The sequence below is a fragment of the Bos mutus genome, chromosome 11 (genome assembly GCF_027580195.1).
Source record: "Bos mutus isolate GX-2022 chromosome 11, NWIPB_WYAK_1.1, whole genome shotgun sequence".
Lineage (NCBI taxonomy): Eukaryota > Metazoa > Chordata > Mammalia > Artiodactyla > Bovidae > Bos > Bos mutus.
This window is the reverse complement of record NC_091627.1, coordinates 10,333,257-10,352,462: the sequence shown is the minus strand read 5'-3', so window position 1 is coordinate 10,352,462 and position 19,206 is coordinate 10,333,257. Positions and strand designations below refer to the sequence as shown.

Below are 19,206 nucleotides of genomic sequence, written 5' to 3'. Positions count from 1 at the left end.
CACATTTTTATCTGTCCCGATATTGATCACCCTATAGAGGAATGAGACTGAAGTCTGGTAGTTATTAGTATAAAGAGGGTCAGCTGCAGAGACTGGTACTGAGCAGAGGCTCTCATGGTAATGATGCTGCTATTTATAGATCCCCATTTCATTAGTTGCAGAGTTTCAAGGAAGAGATTTTCTCTAGGGGAAATGGATACTTGAAGTTCATTTTCTTGCTCACATTAAGGCAGAAACGTGAACAACCTTCAGTATAGGACATACGATTACAGTATTTTTGCAGGGGCATTTTATTCCCTAAATATATTTGCAACAGTAAATGTTGTAAATTTGAAACATAATTTAGGAATTCAGAAATTCTAGTTGCCATTCTGGCTGATCGGTATACTTTACACATTGTTTTATTAGCCATCCTGTCCTTTTTTTCTTGTAAAAATTATTAAATTTTCAGAAACTTAGCAAAGCTGAAGTGCAACCATAACTATATACCTTTTTTTTCTTTTTTTTTTTAGGGTGCTCTAAGGCTTGCAAAGGAGTTAACTGACTGTAAGAAGTGCAGTTTTCAAAAAAATATAGTTCACTCACAATGTCTATCTGTATATATTTGTAATATAGGTAATTGTGCTTTCCTTTTTGAATTCTTGACGTTTGAGTTATTTTTTTCCCTTTAAGAGAATATTTACTTAGTTAGTATTCACTTAATTAGAACTGACTGTTTAATGTTTTCTGGGAGGGTATTTATGGTATTTTCTTTGCTATATTTGCATTCTAGAAATTAAGTCCCCCTGCCATTATTCGGCGAGCCTTTCATACATTAGAATGATGAATTGAAAGCAGAAATGGGAAAAAGACTGCAATGCAATGAAAATTTAATCAGCGTCTTCTGCTGCTTTAATAAGGCAAATAATTCTTATTGGCCGCTGTGTTAAGGTTTCTAATATTTAATTCATAACAAACCTTGCATTATTCTGCAGTAGCATCGACAGCTCCACTTTGCTGCCTGCCAACAGGCAACCATAAAAACTTAAAAGCAGATGTAAATGTCTAAAACAAGGAGAATGATTAGATCGAAAGAGGTAAAAAAAAAAATCAACAATATTGTGAAAGAGTTTGATGGATCTCTATATTTAGTGATGCAAAAATGATATTAATTAAACTCACTTGAGCAGATCTATTTTGGACTTGGAGGTAACCTAAAAGCATGGCCTTTCATGCCTGACCAAAGACTCTGAAAGAAAGCAAATACCAGTACCATGTTGATAATCAGCTTCTTTAAACTGGTCACAAACTTTGCTGTTAATACTAGAAGTATCTGGTTTATATTCCTGTGTGTATGAATTCTCTCAGCAGATGCAATGTTCAAATTGAGCTAATGGAATAAAATGTTTTATCTTCAATTAACCCAGTCTGAGAAAAGCAGCAGCTTCCACAATCTAATTATTGTTTGAAATGCCTTAAAATTTTTTTTTGTCACAGGATTAAAGGGAATACATGCTTTTATTTCCTAACCTGAATGTAATGATTTTGTAGATAATAACATTCGTTTTTCTAGTTTACCACCTAGATTATCCAACTCTTTTGTGTCAGGTTATATTGGGTTCTAAGTTTGAACCTGAAGAAATGAACAAAAAGATATTGTTACCGATTACATGTAAACAGCCTGCACCATTCAAAAGGGTGTGGAGAAGAGTATTTCTGTAGTGTGAAGCCAGAGAAAATGGCAACCTGCCAAAGCTAGGTGCAAGCTCTTGTTACATGGAAGGGTTGGGCCTGTTCTCATTTCTTCTTGAAATGGCTTAATTGGTGTCAGCACCCCAGGGATAAAGGCCTCTAACACTGAAATCCACACGATTCACCCTGTCTCTGCTCAGTGTAGGGAAACTGGTAACAACTGGTGGTGAATGAGGAGTGAATGGTGCTGTAACAATACTCGATGATGTTTGGGATGACAGAAATTAATACGCACTTGCTTGAAGAAAGCAATGATTAATGGCAGTGAGCACGGGAACGCTGTCCCTCCTTTTACTCCACTTTGATGGGGATTGAAAAGCAAAAGGCTGTTTTCATTCTCTGTAGAAAGCAGAGGTCACACAGAGTACATTATAGCAATTTTTCCTCTCTGGTTTTTTTATTTCATAAATATTATGATAAGCATAGATTAGATTTTTTTATGAAAGCTTAAAAGGATATTTTATGTCACTTAAACATTGTTGTTTATGCATAAAGAAATCACACATTCTTCTCTTCGCTTGTTAGATCATTTCCCTTTATGTCAGAATAATTAGTGTAATTAGGAATTAAAAAAGCCCACAAACATGCAGTTGTATTAATGCAGCTTACCATTTCGTAACTGGAATCAAAGGGCTGAGTTTTCTAAAGACTGCTAGGACAGGATGGGGACAGGGATGTTGTTGGGGCTTTCACCTTTCTTCTGCCCCTCCTCCAGTTTTTCTCAGTGAATGTTTGACGTAAATATATTTTGCAAGGTACTTGCACTTGTCAGCAGCTTTCTTAGCCATTTGATAAAGATTCTTTATTCTACAAGAAAGCCTGAAATAACAGAACTGTACTTTGGATAATGAATTCTTCATCTGTGGAGAACTTTAAAACAAAGTACAGTGTTGGCATTTTTTTCTTTTGAGTGAGAAGGCTGATATATCTTTTGGATCCGACAGGAAGACATAAATTAATAGAGTTCTGGAGTTCAGTTTCTCATTAATAATCCATTTTGTCATGGTTCTTGGCATTGTCAGCCTAGTAGCGGGTTCATATTTTGCTAAAGGATAAAAGCAGATTATGTCTTAAGGCACAAAGCAAGAATAAAGAGTTTATCGCCTTCTGGGGGAAACTACATGCTATAAGAAAAATATTGTTTTGCAAAAAGTTTCAGTTTTTAGTTAGAAATACAGTGTACATTTTTCATAGGTAAAGCTTTTATTTTAAGATCTGAAATGATTCTTGGAACCGTAGGATATTAGAGTTTTAGATCATTGCTTCGAGCTGCCTTTGCCGATTATTTGCAAAGGTTTGCTTTTCAGGGACAGTTACAGTAGACTTAGACCTGTTTTTATATTTTGTTTTTAGAACTCTATACATTAGAATATAATTAAGTTTAAAAAGAAATTTGGAAAAGTCACTATTTCTCTCTTTGTACTGGTAGTCTAGATATTAACCCATTCCAGTGTTCTTGCCTGGAGAATCCCAGGGACTGGGGGAGCCTGGTAGGTTGGCATCTATGGGGTCGCACAGAGTCAGACATGACTGATGTGACTTAGCAGCGGCAGCAGTTTCCTACATGTAGGATCCTTGACAACTACTGTGAAGGCCACAGAGTTTTTAACTATCTAAAAATCCAATCAATGAAGTAAAATAAAGCAACCTTATTTCTATATTGATAATCCTATAATTACCTTTTTTATGGAGACTCCAGAAACATTATAGACATTGAACCAATAACCGGTTCTTATAAATGGCATCATTTAAAGTTGTTGGTATACCACACCCTCTCTGATATTTGATAGTATACTATGGTCACCAAAGAACTGAGATCGCACATTATTTAAGGGCAGGAAACAAATTGAAGGGATATAGGTACAAATAATGTTTTTGTACCTTTTGAACCACAGTTCAACAGTGTTTTTTTGTTTTTTTTTTTGCATTCAAGAATTTTTATTGTTAGTGTGTTATTACACATCTCTTACAGTTACGTTCTTAGAAACAGACAAGTGAAAAATATGTTTAGTATTTAAAACTTGGGACTAGTGCTGCCATTCCTAATTATCCCTGCCTTTTTTGTTGTTTGTTTGTTTACTTTTAAACTTCCAAGTAATACATGTAGGTTGTGCAAAGTCATAAATCTAGAGATAATTATTGAGATAACAAGCCATGAGAAAAAGAGAATGAGCTATCTGGGTTGTAAGATGTAGGAAGGAGTATTAAATTATGACCTAATATGATTTTACTTAATCTCCACTGAGAAGGACTCTTACTATAATTTGAAAATTTTAATGTTTTCTGGGTCTTTAAAGTTTATCTTTGGATAGAATTGGGCTCATACTGATAGTCGTATGCTACAAAGATTAATTTAGGGATGGAGTTCAGTTCAGTTCAGTCGCTCAGTTGTGTCCGACTTGTTGCGACCCCATGAATCGCAGCACGCCAGGCCTCCCTGTCAATCACCAACTCCCGGAGTTCACTCACACTCACATCCATTGAGTCAATGATGGCATCCAGCCATCTCATCCTCTGTCGTCCCCTTCTCCTCCTGCCCCCAATCCTTCCCAGCATTAGAGCCTTTTCCAGTGAGTCAGCTCTTCACATGAGGTGGCCAAAGTACTGGAGTTTCAGCTTCAGCATCATTCCTTCCAAAGAAATCCTAGGGCTGATCTCCTTCAGAATGGGCTGGTTGGATCTCCTTGCAGTCCAGGGGACTCTCAAGAGTCTTCTCCAACACCACAGTTCAAAAGCATCAATTCTTCGGTGCTCAGCCTTCTTCACAGTCCAACTCTCACATCCATACATGACCACAGGAAAAACCATAGCCTTGACTAGACAGACTTTTGTTGGCAAAGTAATGTCTGTGGTTTTCAATATGCTATCTAGGTTGGTCATAACATTCCTTCCAAGGAGTAAGCGTCTTTTAATTTCATGGCTGCAGTCACCATCTGCAATGATTTTGTAGCCCCCCAAAATAAAGTCTGACACTGTTTCCACTGTTTCCCCATTTATTTCCCATGAAGTGATGGGACCGGATGCCATGATCTTCGTTTTCTGAATGTTGAGCTTTAAGCCCACTTTTTCACTCTCCACTTTCACTTTCATCAAGAGGTTCTTTAGTTCCTCTTCACTTTCTGCCATAAGGGTGGTGTCATCTGCATATCTGAGGTTATTGATATTTCTCCCGGCAATCTTGGTTCCAGCCCTGCCCTCTAGGAACTTATTGTCTCCTAGAGAATGGAAACTAAAAGAAAAATACAGTCCTTCCGTTCCTAATGGAAGGACTTCTCTGTTTTTATTTTTTCCCTCTTTACCTTATTTTTAATTAAATAAGTGTATGTCTTCTCCACATATTATCTGATGTTTATCTGCTGAATATATTAAATATGATATTGTGTTCTCCCACTCCTCTATACAGAAATTTGTCTTAACTAGAACAGCTTTATACAATATGATAAAACTGTCAAAGCGGCTTACCTGGATTTTAAGTAATTTATATGAAAATTATATGTAAAAATAATTTATTGCTTTACTTCTTTTACTATCATTAATGATAATGCTTATGCTTAAAAGAAAAATCTGTGGTGAAATTCTTGTTAACATGCTTGAAGTTGAATATTCACCTTTGAAGTTTTTACTTTAAAACCAGTTATGATAATCTTTTCATGGCTGGGGTATGTTTGTGTGTTTCCAAATAGTAGTTTTAAATTATTCCTCTATAGACTTGGGAAGGACATTTGTTTTAGTACATTATAGTGAAATCTTAAAAGAGTAGATTTTGACAAGGGATGTTTTGCTGACACAGAATATTTTGTTCATTTTGACTTTCAAATAAGTTCTTCTGTTATAATGATTGATTTATATTCATTTTAGACTGTACAGTTTTATAGCTGAATTTTCTATCTATAAGGTACAGATATCCCTGTTTAAGTTAATAATGAATATCTTCAAAGGTGACAGATCGGTCATATGTATTTGACTGTGTGTGTGGGCTCAGTCGTGTATACCTCTTTGTGACTCTATGGACTGTAGCCCACCAGGCTCCTCTCTGTCTGTCAGATTTCCCAGCCAACAATACTGGAATGGGTTGCAATTTACTTCTCCAGGGGATCTTCCTGACCCAGGGATTGAACCCGCCAATCTTCATTGGTGGCTGATTCTTTACCCCTGTGCCACCTGGGAAGCTCTGTATTTGACTAGTACAGCAATTAACTTAAGATTAGTTAAATAAAAAAAGTACCATGAATATGAATTTTTGAAATTGAGTGCTAGTTTTAAATTTAGCATGATGGGGGAACACTGAATATAGTAAGTTGTCATTGACTTAATTGTGATAGTTTTTTGTCCTTTTGGACTTAGTTTTAATTCTATAACTTATCTGCACTACTCATTTTTGAGCTGTTTACTTCCTGTTTTAAATCAGCCACTGATCTGTTGCTGCTCATCAGGTGGAAAAATCTGAGAAGTCATATTTGGTATTCATGTCCTTTGTTGACTGTAACCTTCAGAATAGTTGGAAACAGTTAAAAAATAAAACCCTAAATATTTGTAGTGAAAAGCCATTGGAAGTGATTTTGTCATGGGTTTTCTCCTTTCTACCAAACGATTATTTCAGGTGACTAGTGAATTTAGTGAAATAAGTGGTGAGTTAGGTAGTAGCTGAGGTATGTCTAAATTTCATTTGTAAAAAACTAACTGCCAAATATTTTGTTTCATAAAATCATTAAGACATGGAAAACTTACAACAATTTGACTGATGAAAATGTTATTCCTATTTTGTTCTTATTCTTAAAAAGTCATATGATTCAAATATCTGTAATTTCCTCCATCAAATAATGTCTGTCATAACTACCTTTCACAAGTGTCTACACTTGTGGTAATCCAGAAGGCTATAGGGCAGGCAGTGAATATGATGAAGGCAATAGATCTGCTACCCACTTCCTAGATGTTTGTATACAATTCCATGGAGTTTATAGACACTGTGAAAGTTGTTTATAGAGACCATGGCTTTAAGTTTAAGAACGGCTTTTGTAGAGGTAGGTTTTTTAAAAAACAGTATTTTGTCCTAATTTGTAACTGCAGATGGCAAAGAATCCCCCTGCAATGCAGGAAACCTGTGTTTTATCCCTGGTTTGGGAAGATTCCCTGGAGGTGGGCATGGCGACCCACTCCAGTATTCTTGCCTGGAGAATCCCCATGGACAGAGGAGCCTGGTGGGTTACAATCATAGGGTCACAAAGAGTCACACGCTACTGAGCGACTAAGCACAGCACAACCAGTTTAATGGATTTACTTTCTTACCGATGGTTCTACAAACTATTCAGAGTAGAATTAGTTTCTGAGTCTAGTGAATGTTTGGCTGTATTCAAGGGAAAGAATTTGGAAAATGGAATAAAGTAACTGCATTAAAGGGAGGAGCTAGCTAGCGATGAGACACAGGCACTGGCAGATCTAGAAAAAAAGGACAGGGAAGAAAAAAGAAGGAAACCTGACATGAGTTGTTGAGGGACTTACTTGGCAATTAGTATATGTTGACTTGCATTGGTTTACAACCTAGGTAGGATAAGAGCTCCCTGTAGGGCAGGGAATTTGTCTTTATTGGTACCTCTTTAGCTCCCTGGTGCTTTATAGGCATTCAGATTTTGCCACATGCTGGAATTTCTCTGAAATACATACAGTTGTTAGAATAAATAAATTAAGTAGATGGTCTTGAGTAGGAAACTGCATTTAATATATTAAACTTTCCTTTATGAAGACTTTGAAGAAAATATGTCAGTGATTCTCAAACTTTTTGATCTTAGATCCTTTTTATACTCTTAACAGAAGTTTTGTTTATGTGGGTTTAATGTCTATCAATATATATCATTGTAGAAATTGAGATAAAATTTAAGATTATTAAATTAATGTACAAAGCATAAACTTGTGTTAACATAAAAAGCATTTAAAAATTTTTATTGAAGTATGTTTGATTTACAGTGTTGTGTTAATTTCTGGTATCAGTTCAGTTCAGTCACTCAGTTGTGTCTGACCTTTGCAACCCCATGGACTGCAGCATGCCAGGCCTCCCTGTCCATCACCAACTGCCGGCGTTTACTCAAATGCATGTCCGCTGAGTCAGTGATGTCATCCAACCATCTCATCCTCTATTGTCCCCTTCTTCTCCCACCTTCAGTCTTTCTCAACATCAGGGTCTTTTCAAATGGGTCAGCTCTTCACATCAGGTGGCCAAAGTATTGGAGTTTCCGCTTCAACATCAGTCCTTCCAATGAACACCCAGGACTGATCTCCTTTAAGATGGACTGGTTGGATCTCCTTGCAGTCCGAGGGACTCTCAAGAGTCTTCTCCAACACCACAGTTTAAAAGCATGAATTCTTCAGCACTCAGCTTTATTTATAGTCCAACTCTCATATCCATACATGACTACTGGAAAAACCAGAGCCTTGACTAGATGGACCTTTGTTGACAAAGTAATCGCTCTGCTTTTTAATATGCTGTCTAGCTTGGTTGTAGCTTTTCTTTCAAGGAGCAAGAATGTTTTAATTTCATGACTGCAGTCACCATCTACAGTGATTTTCAGTTCAGTTCAGTCGCTCAGTTGTGTCCGACTTGTTGCGACCCCATGAATCGCAGAACACCAGGCCTCCCTGTCCATCACCTAACTCCCAGAGTTCACCCAGATTCACGTCCATCGAGTCAATGATGCCATCCAGCCATCTCATCCTCTGTCGTCCCCTTCTCCTCCTGCCCCCAATCCCTCCCAGCATCAGAGTCTTTTCCAATGAGTCAACTCTTCGCATGAGGTGGCCAAAGTACTGGAGTTTCAGCTTCAGCATCATTCCTTCCAAAGAAATCCCAGGGCTAATCTCCTTCAGAATGGACTGGTGGGATCTCCTTGCAGTCCAAGGGACCTTCAAGAGTCCTCTCCAACACCACAGTTCAAAAGCATCAATTCTTTGGTGCTCAGCCTTCTTCACAGTCCAACTCTCACATCCATACATGAACAGAGGAAAAACCATAGCCTTGACTAGATGAACCTGTGTTGGCTAAGTAATGTCTCTGCTTTTGAAAATGCTTTCTAGGTTGGTCATAACTTTCCTTCCAAGGAGTAAGCGTCTTTTAATTTCATGGCTGCAGTCACCATCTGCAGTGATTTTGGAGCCCAAAAAAATAAAGTCTGACACTGTTTGCACTGTTTCCCCATCTATTTCCCATGAAGTGATGGGACTGGATGCCACGATCTTCGTGATCATGATCTTCCATGATCTTTCATGCAAAGAAATAGAGAAAAACAACAGAATGGGAAAGACTAGAGATCTCTTCAAGAAAATTAGAGATACCAAGGGAACATTTCATGCAAAAATGGGCTCGATAAAGGACAGAAATGGTATGGACCTAACAGAAGCAGAAGATATTAAGAAGAGGTGGCAAGAATACACAGAACTGTACAAAAAAGAGCTTCACGACCCAGATAATCACGATGGTGTGATCACTGACCTAGAGCCAGACATCCTGGAATGTGAAGTCAAGTGGGCCTTAGGAAGCATCACTACGAACAAAGCTAGTGGAGGTGATGGAATTCCAGTTGAGCTCTTTCAAATCCTGAAAGATGATGCTGTGAAAGTGCTGCACTCAATATGCCAGCAAATTTGGAAAACTCAGCAGTGGCCACAGGACTGAAAAGGTCAGTTTTCATTCCAATCCCAAAGACAGGCAATGCCAAAGAATGCTCAAACTACCTCACAATTGCACTCATCTCACACGCTAGTAAAGTAATGCTCAAAATTCTCCAAGCCTGCCTTCAGCAATACGTGAACTGTGAACTTCCTGATGTTCAAGCTGGTTTTAGAAAAGGCAGAGGAACTAGAGATCAAATTGCCAACATCCGCTGGATCATGGAAAAAGCAAGAGAGTTCCAGAAAAACATCTATTTCTGCTTTATTGACTATGCCAAAGCCTTTGACTGTGTGGATCACAAGAAACTGTGGAGAATTCTGAAAGAGATGGGAATACCAGACCACCTGACCTGCCTCTTGAGAAACCTATATGCAGGTCAGGAGGCAACAGTTAGGACTGGACATGGAACAACAGACTGGTTCCAGATAGGAAAAGGAGTACAGTGATTTTGGAGCCCCCCAAAATAAAGTCTGCCCCTATTTCCACTGTTTCCCCATCTATTTGCCATGAAGTGATGGGACCAAATGCCATGATCTTAGTTTTCTGAATGTTGAGCTTTAAGCCAACTTTTTCAATCTCCTCTTTCACTTTCATCAAGAGGCTCTTTAGTTCTTCACTTTCTGCCATAAGGGTGGTGTCATCTGCCTATCTGAAGTTATTGATATTTGTCCCAGCATTCTTGATTCCAGCTTGTGCTTCATCTAGCCCAGCGTTTCTCATGATGTACTCTGCATATAAGTTAAATAAGCAGGGTGACAATATACAGCCTTGGCGTACTCCTTTTCCTATTTGGAAACAGTCTATTGTTCCATGTCCAGTTCTAACTGTTGCTTCCTGACCTGCATACAGATTTCTCAAGAGGCAGGTCAGCTGTTCTGGTACTCCTATCTCTTTCAGAATTTTCCACAGTTTCTTGTGATCCACACAGTCAAAGGCTTTGGCATAGTCAATAAAGCAGAAATAGATGTTTTTCTGGAACTCTTTTGCTTTTTCTTGCTTTTGCCAGCAGATGTTGGCAATTTGATCTGTGGTTTCTCTGCCTTTTCCAAAACCAGCTTGAACATCTTGAAGTTCATGGTTCATATATTGTTGAAAGCTGGCTTGGAGAATTTTGAGCATTACTTTACTAGTGTGTGAGATGAGTGCAATTGTTCGGTAGTTTGAGCATTCTTTGGCATTGCCTGTCTTTGGGATTGGAATGAAAACTGACCTTCTCCAGTTCTGTGGCCACTGCTGACTTTTCCAAACTTGTGGCACATTGAATGCAACACTTTCACAGCATCATATTTTAGGATTTGAAATAACTCAACTGGAATTCCATCATCTCCACTTGCTTTGTTCATAATGATGCTTCCTAAGGCCCACTTGACTTCACATTCCAGGTTGTCTGGCTCTAGGTGTGTGATCACACCATTGTGATCATCTGGGTCGTGAAGATCTTTTTTGTACAGCTCTTCTGTGTGTTCTTGCCACCTCTTCTTAATATCTTCTGCTTCTGTTAGGTCCATACCATTTCTGTCCTTTATTGAGCCCATCTTTGCATGAAATGTTCCCTTGGTATCTCTAATTTTCTTGAAGAGATCTCTAGTCTTTTCCATTCTATTGTTTTCCTCTATGTCTTTGCACTGATCACTGGGGAAGGCTTTCTTATCTCTCCTTGCTATTCTTTGGAACTCTGCATTCAGATGGGTGTATCTTTTGTTTTCACTTCTCTTTTTTTCACAGCTATTTGTAAGACCTCCTCAGACAGCCATTTTGCTGTTTTGCATTCCTTTTTCTTGGGGATAGTCTTGATTCCTGTCTCCTGTACAAAGTTAGGAACCTCTGTCCATAGTTCATCAGGCACTCTATCAGATCTAGTCCCTTAAATCTTTTTCTCACTTTCACTGTATATTCGTAAGGGATTTGATTGAGCTCATACCTGAATGATCTAGTGGTTTTCCCTACTTTCTTCATTTTAAGTCTGTATTTGGCAATAAGGAGTTCATGATCTGAGCCACAGTCAGTTCCTCATCTTGTGTGATTCAGGTATACATACATAAGTGAGTGAAAGTGAAATTCACTCAGTTGTGTCTGACCCTTTGTGACCCTGTAGACTATACCGTCCATGGAATTCTCCAGGCCAGAATATTGGAGTGAGTAGTCATTCCCTTCTCCAGGGTATCTTCCCAACCCAGGTCTCCCACATTGTAGGTGGGTTCTTTACCAGCTAAGCCACCACTGAGCCACCAGAGAAACCCAATAATACTGGAGTGGGTAGCCTATCTCTTCTCAAGGGAATCTTCCTGACCCAAGGATTGAACCAGTGTCTCCTGCATTGCAGGCAGATTTTTCACCAGCTGAGCTGCCAGAGAAGCCCTTAGCATACATGCATACATGTACTTCCCAGGTGGATAGTGCCTAGGAATCTGCCTGCCAATTCAAGAGATGCCAGAGATGTAGGTTCTATCCCTGGGTTGGGAAGTTCCGCTGGAGTAGGAAATGGCAACCGCGTCCAGTATTCTTGCCTGGAAATTCTATGGGCAGAGGAGCCCGGTGGGCTACAGTTTATGGGGTACAAAGAATTAGACATGACTGAGCACACACACATACATATTCTTCATGTTCTTTTTTGTTGTGGTTTATTATAGGATATTGAATACAGTTAGTTACCTGTGTTGTAAGTAGGACCTTGTTGTTTATCCATTTTATACATAGTAGTTTGTATCTGCTAAGCTCTAACTCCTATTTTATCCTTCTTCCACCCCCTTTCTCTTTGGTAATCAAAAGTTTGTTTTCTGTGTCTGTTGAGTAAGTTTCTGCTTTGTAAACAAGTTCATTTGTGTCGATTCCACCTATAAGTGATATCATATGGTTGAATAGCATTTTTATAATTATCAACTCTTCCCATGTTATCCTGAAGAGCATTTTCTGAAACAAATGAAAATGGTGAGAAAGATGGTTTTATTTCACATTTTTGTAAGTCTCTTTAATGTCAGGATTAATAGAAGATAACTAGATTCCCGTATCTGCTTCTGCTCTAGTCTGTTGTCACATGGTTGATATATATGAAGAAGTATCTGACCTCATGCAGATAATTGGAAAAGAGAAGAGTATTTTAATAGCCTGGTCAGATCATTATGGGTATTCTTTTTGATACTACACCAAAACTTGACAAGTGGTAGTTTTCTTTTTTTTTTCTTAATACACTATTGATATGCTTAATACACATTCAGTAAATGGTAGTCATGGGCTTCCCCAGTGGCTCAGCAGTAGAGAATATGCCTGCAATGCAGGAGATGCAGGAGACCCTGGTTTGATCCTTGGGTGGGGATAATCCCCTGGAGGAGGGTATGGCAATCCACTCCAGTATTCTTGCCTGGAGAACCCTATGGACACAGGAGCCTGGCGGACTACAGTCCATAGGATTGCAGAGAGCTGGACACAACTGAAGCAACTGAACGTGCACGTGCACGCACATACACACACACTCACAAATGGTAGTCATAGTAGAAATAGTGTTTAAAATAAAACAAGTGGTAGTTTCTTAGAAGTTAGTTCAAATGTAGATTCTGAAGACATGTTAATAAACTTTTCTACTCAGTTTCACTAAAATCTTTTGATCTAGTTTGTACTTTGGTTCTGCTACCCATGTATGATTTTGCAGTAATGTATCTTGTTGATGTTCAGTTGCTAAGTTGTGTCTGATTCTTTGCAACCCCATGTACTGCAGCAAACCATACTTCCCTGTCCTTCAGTATCCCCCTGAGTTTGCTCAAACTGATATCCATTGAGTCAGTGATGACATCCAAGCGTCTCATCTTCTGTCACCCTCTTCTCCTCCTGCCCTCAATCTTTCCCAGCATCAGGTTCTTTTCCAGTGAGTCAGCTCTTTGCATCAGGTGACCAGAGTAATTGGAGCTTCAGCTTCAGCATCAATCCTTCCAGTACATATTCAGGGTTGATTTCCTTTAGGATTGACTGGTTTGACAGTGTCCCTGCTGTCCAAGGGACTCTCAAAAGTCTTCTCCTGGTCATTTGAAAAATACTCGTTCACTGAGTTATACATATCTTACACTTAAAAGTTAACACATCTCGCTATACAGTCAAATCAAATGTAATAAAAAAATCCCATTTATTAATATTTCCACCAAACTCAGAAAAGGTTTTTAAGTACTTGTAAGTTGTCACATTCACAGTGGTGACACAAATGTTTCAAAATTCTAATTTTTTTCACCAAATTTTAAATTTTATAATTGGCACCAAAACTGTAGTTGTTTTCCTTGAGGTAACAGGTTAAAAAAGATCTGCCAAATATCTAAGTTGAAATAAACATAGTTTTTCTTTTTTTTCTTTTTTTAAGCAACTGGTTCAGCTTGCCACTCAATTATACAAGTGCTTTTCTTCATACATAGTATGCAGCAGAAGTGCTTTAAGTGTAATTTCTATTTTATCACACAGAATATTTAAAAAATATTTACTTCAAGTATAATTAATAAGTTTTATTGTTTCATCAAGGACATTCTGAAGTGAAACTTTTTTTTTTAAACTACAGCGCCTGGTGGTCAAGAATACAGTGACAGCTAGTACAGTTTGGTTCCACCTTGCACCAGTGCAAATGTCAACATAGTGAAAAGGGACAGTAATCTCTTAGTACTGTAAAAATGATTTTGAATTTGTGAGCCTCTGAAATGCTTTTAGGAAATCACAGGGGTTCACGAGCCACCTTTTGAGAATTGTAAGTCTATATAAAGTGGAAAAGTATAACTTGCCGGAAGTCAATTATTTTATCTTCAACTAAAATATCTGTATGGAGAGATTATGTTATAAGAAATAGGTTTTTAGTTTGCTGCTCCCGAAAGCAGCAGAATGCATCCTTAAGTCATTATCATGGTCCTCTGGGAGTATTTATTAAGTGCCTATACAAGTATGATGTTCTCTTGAATATTCTTCGAAGGTAAGATAGTTTTTGTCATGAGAAAGTGGACCCTATATTCAGTCTTGACTGCGCAAATAAGAGCAAAAGGGAAAGGTCAATAGATGCATACTGGTTGAATCGCAATTTTCTACACAGATCTAGCCTAAGTTTTCTGGGGTTCCTGAGCAAATCACAGAGTGATTATTAACAGAATATGAGAATGGAGTAGGTGATTTCTGAGGTCTTGTTCAGCTTTAATATTTAACTAACTGTGTTTTTAGAAGCAGAATTGGCCTGTTTAATCAAAATGGTACAGTTTGTGCTTATTGCCCTCACATAGGTTAAGCATTAATGTTGTTTTCACAGTATAGAAAGATGAAATGTATAGAAGAGGAAATAGAGGGGACCTGTTGATTGAGAAGGCTTCTAGGAGCAAGTTGACTTTAAGTGTCAGGGCACTAAGAAATTTGAAAGGTAGGGAAATGCACATTGCAAAGTAATATTATCTCTGAGGAGTCTTCATTTTCTTTAATAGAATAGGAGAGAAGGTAAATTTGAACTCAGAAATAACCCTAAGGCCTGAAAATTGGAGAATCTACCAATGGTATGCCTGGATATTGCCTGTGTAGTATGAACTGTTAAAAGATCCCCAAGGTAAAATGTGGATTCAAACATAAATAATGTTGATTTTGATGTTCTCTTAGCCCCATTAATTATATTTTCACTGGAGAACTATAATTTTTTTTTGAAGGGTCAAACAGTATTTAGGTTTTTAAAAGTATACCTTTTTGTTTTCAATGAAAAAAAACTTACTATATTACCTTTAAGGTATTTTCTGATCTTCCTTCTAACATTCTATAAGGAAGGAATACTATTCAGTACGGAAAAGAAATCTCCCAAAGTCAGGTGCTGTTATTCAGTCCAATTAGTAGTAAAATCCATTTTTGTTAAAAAAAAAAAAAAAAAGCTAGTTGTAGGGACTCGGTTAATTCTGGGAAGGTGCTGTTTAGATGCTTAAAAAGGAGAAAGGGCTCATGTGAAGCAATTTTGTGTTCAGACAAATCAAACTTGGAAGGTAGAAAAGTAGCTATTGTGGCAATATTTAAGGAAAAAAGACTCCAGAGGCTATGTATTTTGGAAATATTTGACAACATTAGCAACATCAACTACTGACAAAAAAAAAAAAAAAAAAAGAACCACCTCTTTGGCAAATCTTTCACAGTTGTGCCAAGAAAAGCAGCTTCATTGGAACATTTTCATAAACTATCATCAGTTATGCAGCAGCGACTTCACAAATCAGAAATGATATCTTCAGGCACTGCTGTCAAGTGTTATTCAAATAATACCAGCCTCACATTTGAATAACAGCAGACATTTTGAATTAATTAATCAGATGAGATAGTCTAGGCCTTTTCTCATTAGTCTCTGGGTCAGGCTTGGGAAGATATATGTGTTGGTGATGATATACTTGTCTTTAATCGTGATTTATGAAGATTTAGGATTGTGTGTGATTTGTCAGAGTTTCTGGGAAAAGGCTGGTGCATATTTTATTATCTAATCTGAGATTGATTTTATGATGCTAAGAGATATCACACTATTGTTCAAATGTGTGGGAAGTACAGGTAGTCACAGCATCTCAGGCTTTTTACTGGCTTATCTTTGCAACTGTCAAACAATGCTGTAAACTTTAACTGCTTGTAGTTAACAATTCCTGCTTTAATTATAGGCAGATTTTTCATTCTGTCCAAAGGGAGAAGTATCAATGCTTATTTAGCTAAAATGCATAGCAGACATTATAACTATGACCTGGTATGAATCATGGGCAAAGTTGGTAAGTTTCATGGGTTGGTCATGGTGAAAATATAAAATTTCATGGCTTGTCAAAGATTAATAGAAAAAGCACATTAAAATGGTACAAATAAGGGAAGAACAACAAGTAAGGTTACTCTCCTTACATGTTACTTTCCCTCTCAGGACTAATTTTATCAAAATTGGGTAGAAAATTGTATTTTTCTGTTAATAAGCAATGTTAATACCCTATTAAGTGAAATCATTTATGTGAAGATACTAGTACAGTGCCTGGTATATAGTAAGTGCTGCATATTTGCTAATTTTCTTGTTTACCACCCACTTTTCTTTCAGTCCATTTAATGTTTAAAACTTTGTTAGCATTGCTTAGCTTTTATTTATTTATTTTTAATAAAAGTTTGAATTTTTAATCCTGCCGAGTCTTAATTCCTTGGAGACTGTTTTATTTTTCAGTGGTGGTGGTTAGTCGCTAAGTTGTGTCCAGTTCTTGAGACCCCATAGACAGAGGAGCCTGATAGGCTACAGTCCATGGGATTCTCCAGGCAAGAATACTGGAGTGGGTTGCAGAGAAGAGTGCAAGTGTGGGGAGCAGACTGGATAAATAGGGAGGCCGTAGTGCAATACTGAGTTCATGCTGTGTCTGCTTATACAATGTGTGTTATAGCAAAGGTTAGGTGGAAGATACACGAGGAATCAAATATTAACCTCTCGGTGATATAAAGCATGTACATTCTAATTCAAAGTGGGTCTTTCTTGTATCATCTGCCTCCTGAGGGCAGTTACATATTTGTGATAAGTTGTTTATGGTTTTCATTTCACTCTGAAGGAAACTAAAATGCATATTACATGAAGAATTTCAACCTTGTCATACAAAATAAAAATTTACTTATTTTAGATGGATGATTGACAGATACTTTGTAAATTGAAATGATTCGGTTATTAATAATTATTAGTTCTTTGTTTTGGGAACAGAGTTAGTACTCCTAAGGCAACATTTGGCACATCTTAACTAGAAGTAGACAGTTCTAATTGATGTTCACTTTGGGGTAGGTGGGCTTCCCAGGTGGCACAGTGGTAAGGAGTCCACCTGGCAATGCAAGAGGTGCAGAAGATTCAGGTTCGATCCCTGGGTCAGGAAGATCCCCTGGAGGAGGAAATGGCAACTCACTATAGTCTTACCCAGAAAATCCCATGGACAGAGGAACCTGGCAGGCTACCGTCCATGGCATCTCATAGAGTCAGACATGACTGAGCACGCAGGCACTTGGGGTAGGTAGTTTATAAATAAGAAGATGCATTGATATTTGGAGAGATACAGTGCTTAAGAATAGTCTAGGAAGCAGTTTGATGCTGTATAGAGCAGTACTAGTTTTGGAATCCAACAGATCTGACTCCCACTTCTAGAACTGCTACTTAATTGCTTTGTTACACCTAATTTTTCCTGAGCCTTAGTGGACTTTTCCCTAATGTGAGGCCACTGATGCCTAGCTCTCCAGGTTGTTGTGATAATTAGAGGTGAATATTTATACAGTACCTAATGTGGCATCTGGTATATCATATGTGCTTAGTAAATTGCAGTATTGCTGTTATTTAATTTTTTCATTTATATCTTTAAGACAGATGCATAGAGGACTCACTATATGCCAGTGACATAAGGTATCATAGATACAAAGCAAATGCTTGCCAGTGAGCATTAGAGTGATATTTATAGATAGTGTATTTATGTGGATGAATACAAGCTGATTCATCAAGTAGGAAGTGAGAAGAGGCAGGAGATGCGACTGTCAGGGATCACATCAAGGAGGTTTTAATCTGTGGGTGAGCAGTTACTGATGGGTGTAAGGAAGAGAACGACATGATCAGAGTGTGTGTGTGTGTGTGTTTTACATAGTTCACTTTGGAAACTTGAAACGAATATACTGGTTAGGAGACTTTTGCAAGTCAGTAATGATGACGTGTATGTATAATGGGTAATTGTGGGGATTAAAAAAGAGGGAATGATGGTTTTACTAAAACTGAACCAGAGAAAAAGAAGGATTAAATGGTAGATTAGAATTTTTTGGTCTCTCTTCACTTGGTTGACTCCTCTTTATGTATCCTTAAGATCTTAGCCTGGATATTCTTCTTCCAGGAAACTTTTTTAACGTCCCCAAAGCCTGTGTTAGCCGCTTATTTTATGTGCTCTGATTGCATTCTGTTTTTTCCCTTCTTACTGTGCTTAAGACATTGTATTTTAATTATTTAATTTTGTGTTGCTTCCAGTAAATTGTGAACTCTGTGAGGGCAGAGATACTGTGTTTTGTTCATTGTTGTGTCTCCTAGCATGTAGTCAGTATGTAGAAATGAATTGAATGTGGTACGTAAGGGAGAAGACAAGGATATCTGTATAGGTGACCATGTGAGTGATTGTCATTAACTGAGAGAGATAGTAGAGTGGAATTGAGGAGTCATAGGATATGTTCATTATTAACTTTGCTAGATAATGTCCAATTACTTCCCAAAGTGCTTGTACTAATTTATATTCATACCAGCAGTGTATTTTTTTTCCATTTGCTTGAAGAGTTCAGTTTTAAATATACTGAATTGTATACATTAAAATACCTAATTAAGTACTTTAATGTATACAATTCAGTAACATTTAGAATGAGCTTTTCTCTCGTTCTAAAACATTTTCATTACCTGAGAAGAAATCTCCATATCTGTTAAGCAATCACTCCCTCTTTTTCCTTCCCCTTTGTCCTTGCCAACCACTAATCTGCTTTTGTCTCTGTGGATTTACCTATCATGGATATTTCATATATATGAAATTATACAGTGTGTAGTCTTTTGTAGCAGGCTTTCCCTTAATGTTTTCAGGGTTCTTCCAAGTTGTAGCATATCAGCACTTCATTCCTTTTTATGACTGATATTTGATTGTGTGTCTATACCACAATTTATTTATACACTTGTCAGTTGATGACACTCGGGATTGTTTGCAGTTTTGGCTATTTATGAATAGTTCTTGTGAGTATTATGAACATGTGTGAACAAGTATTTGAGTATATGTTTTCAGTTCTTTTGGGAATTATACCTGGGAATGGAATTGCTGAATCATGTGATAATTCTATAT

At 37.6% G+C, this 19,206-nt stretch overlaps 1 protein-coding gene across 3 annotated transcripts in view; it reads left to right on the top strand.

Moving 5' to 3' along the window:
* PBX3 (PBX homeobox 3) overlaps positions 1-19,206 on the top strand; it is a 226,133-nt gene that overhangs the window by 14,342 nt on the left and 192,585 nt on the right. The window lies entirely within an intron of this gene.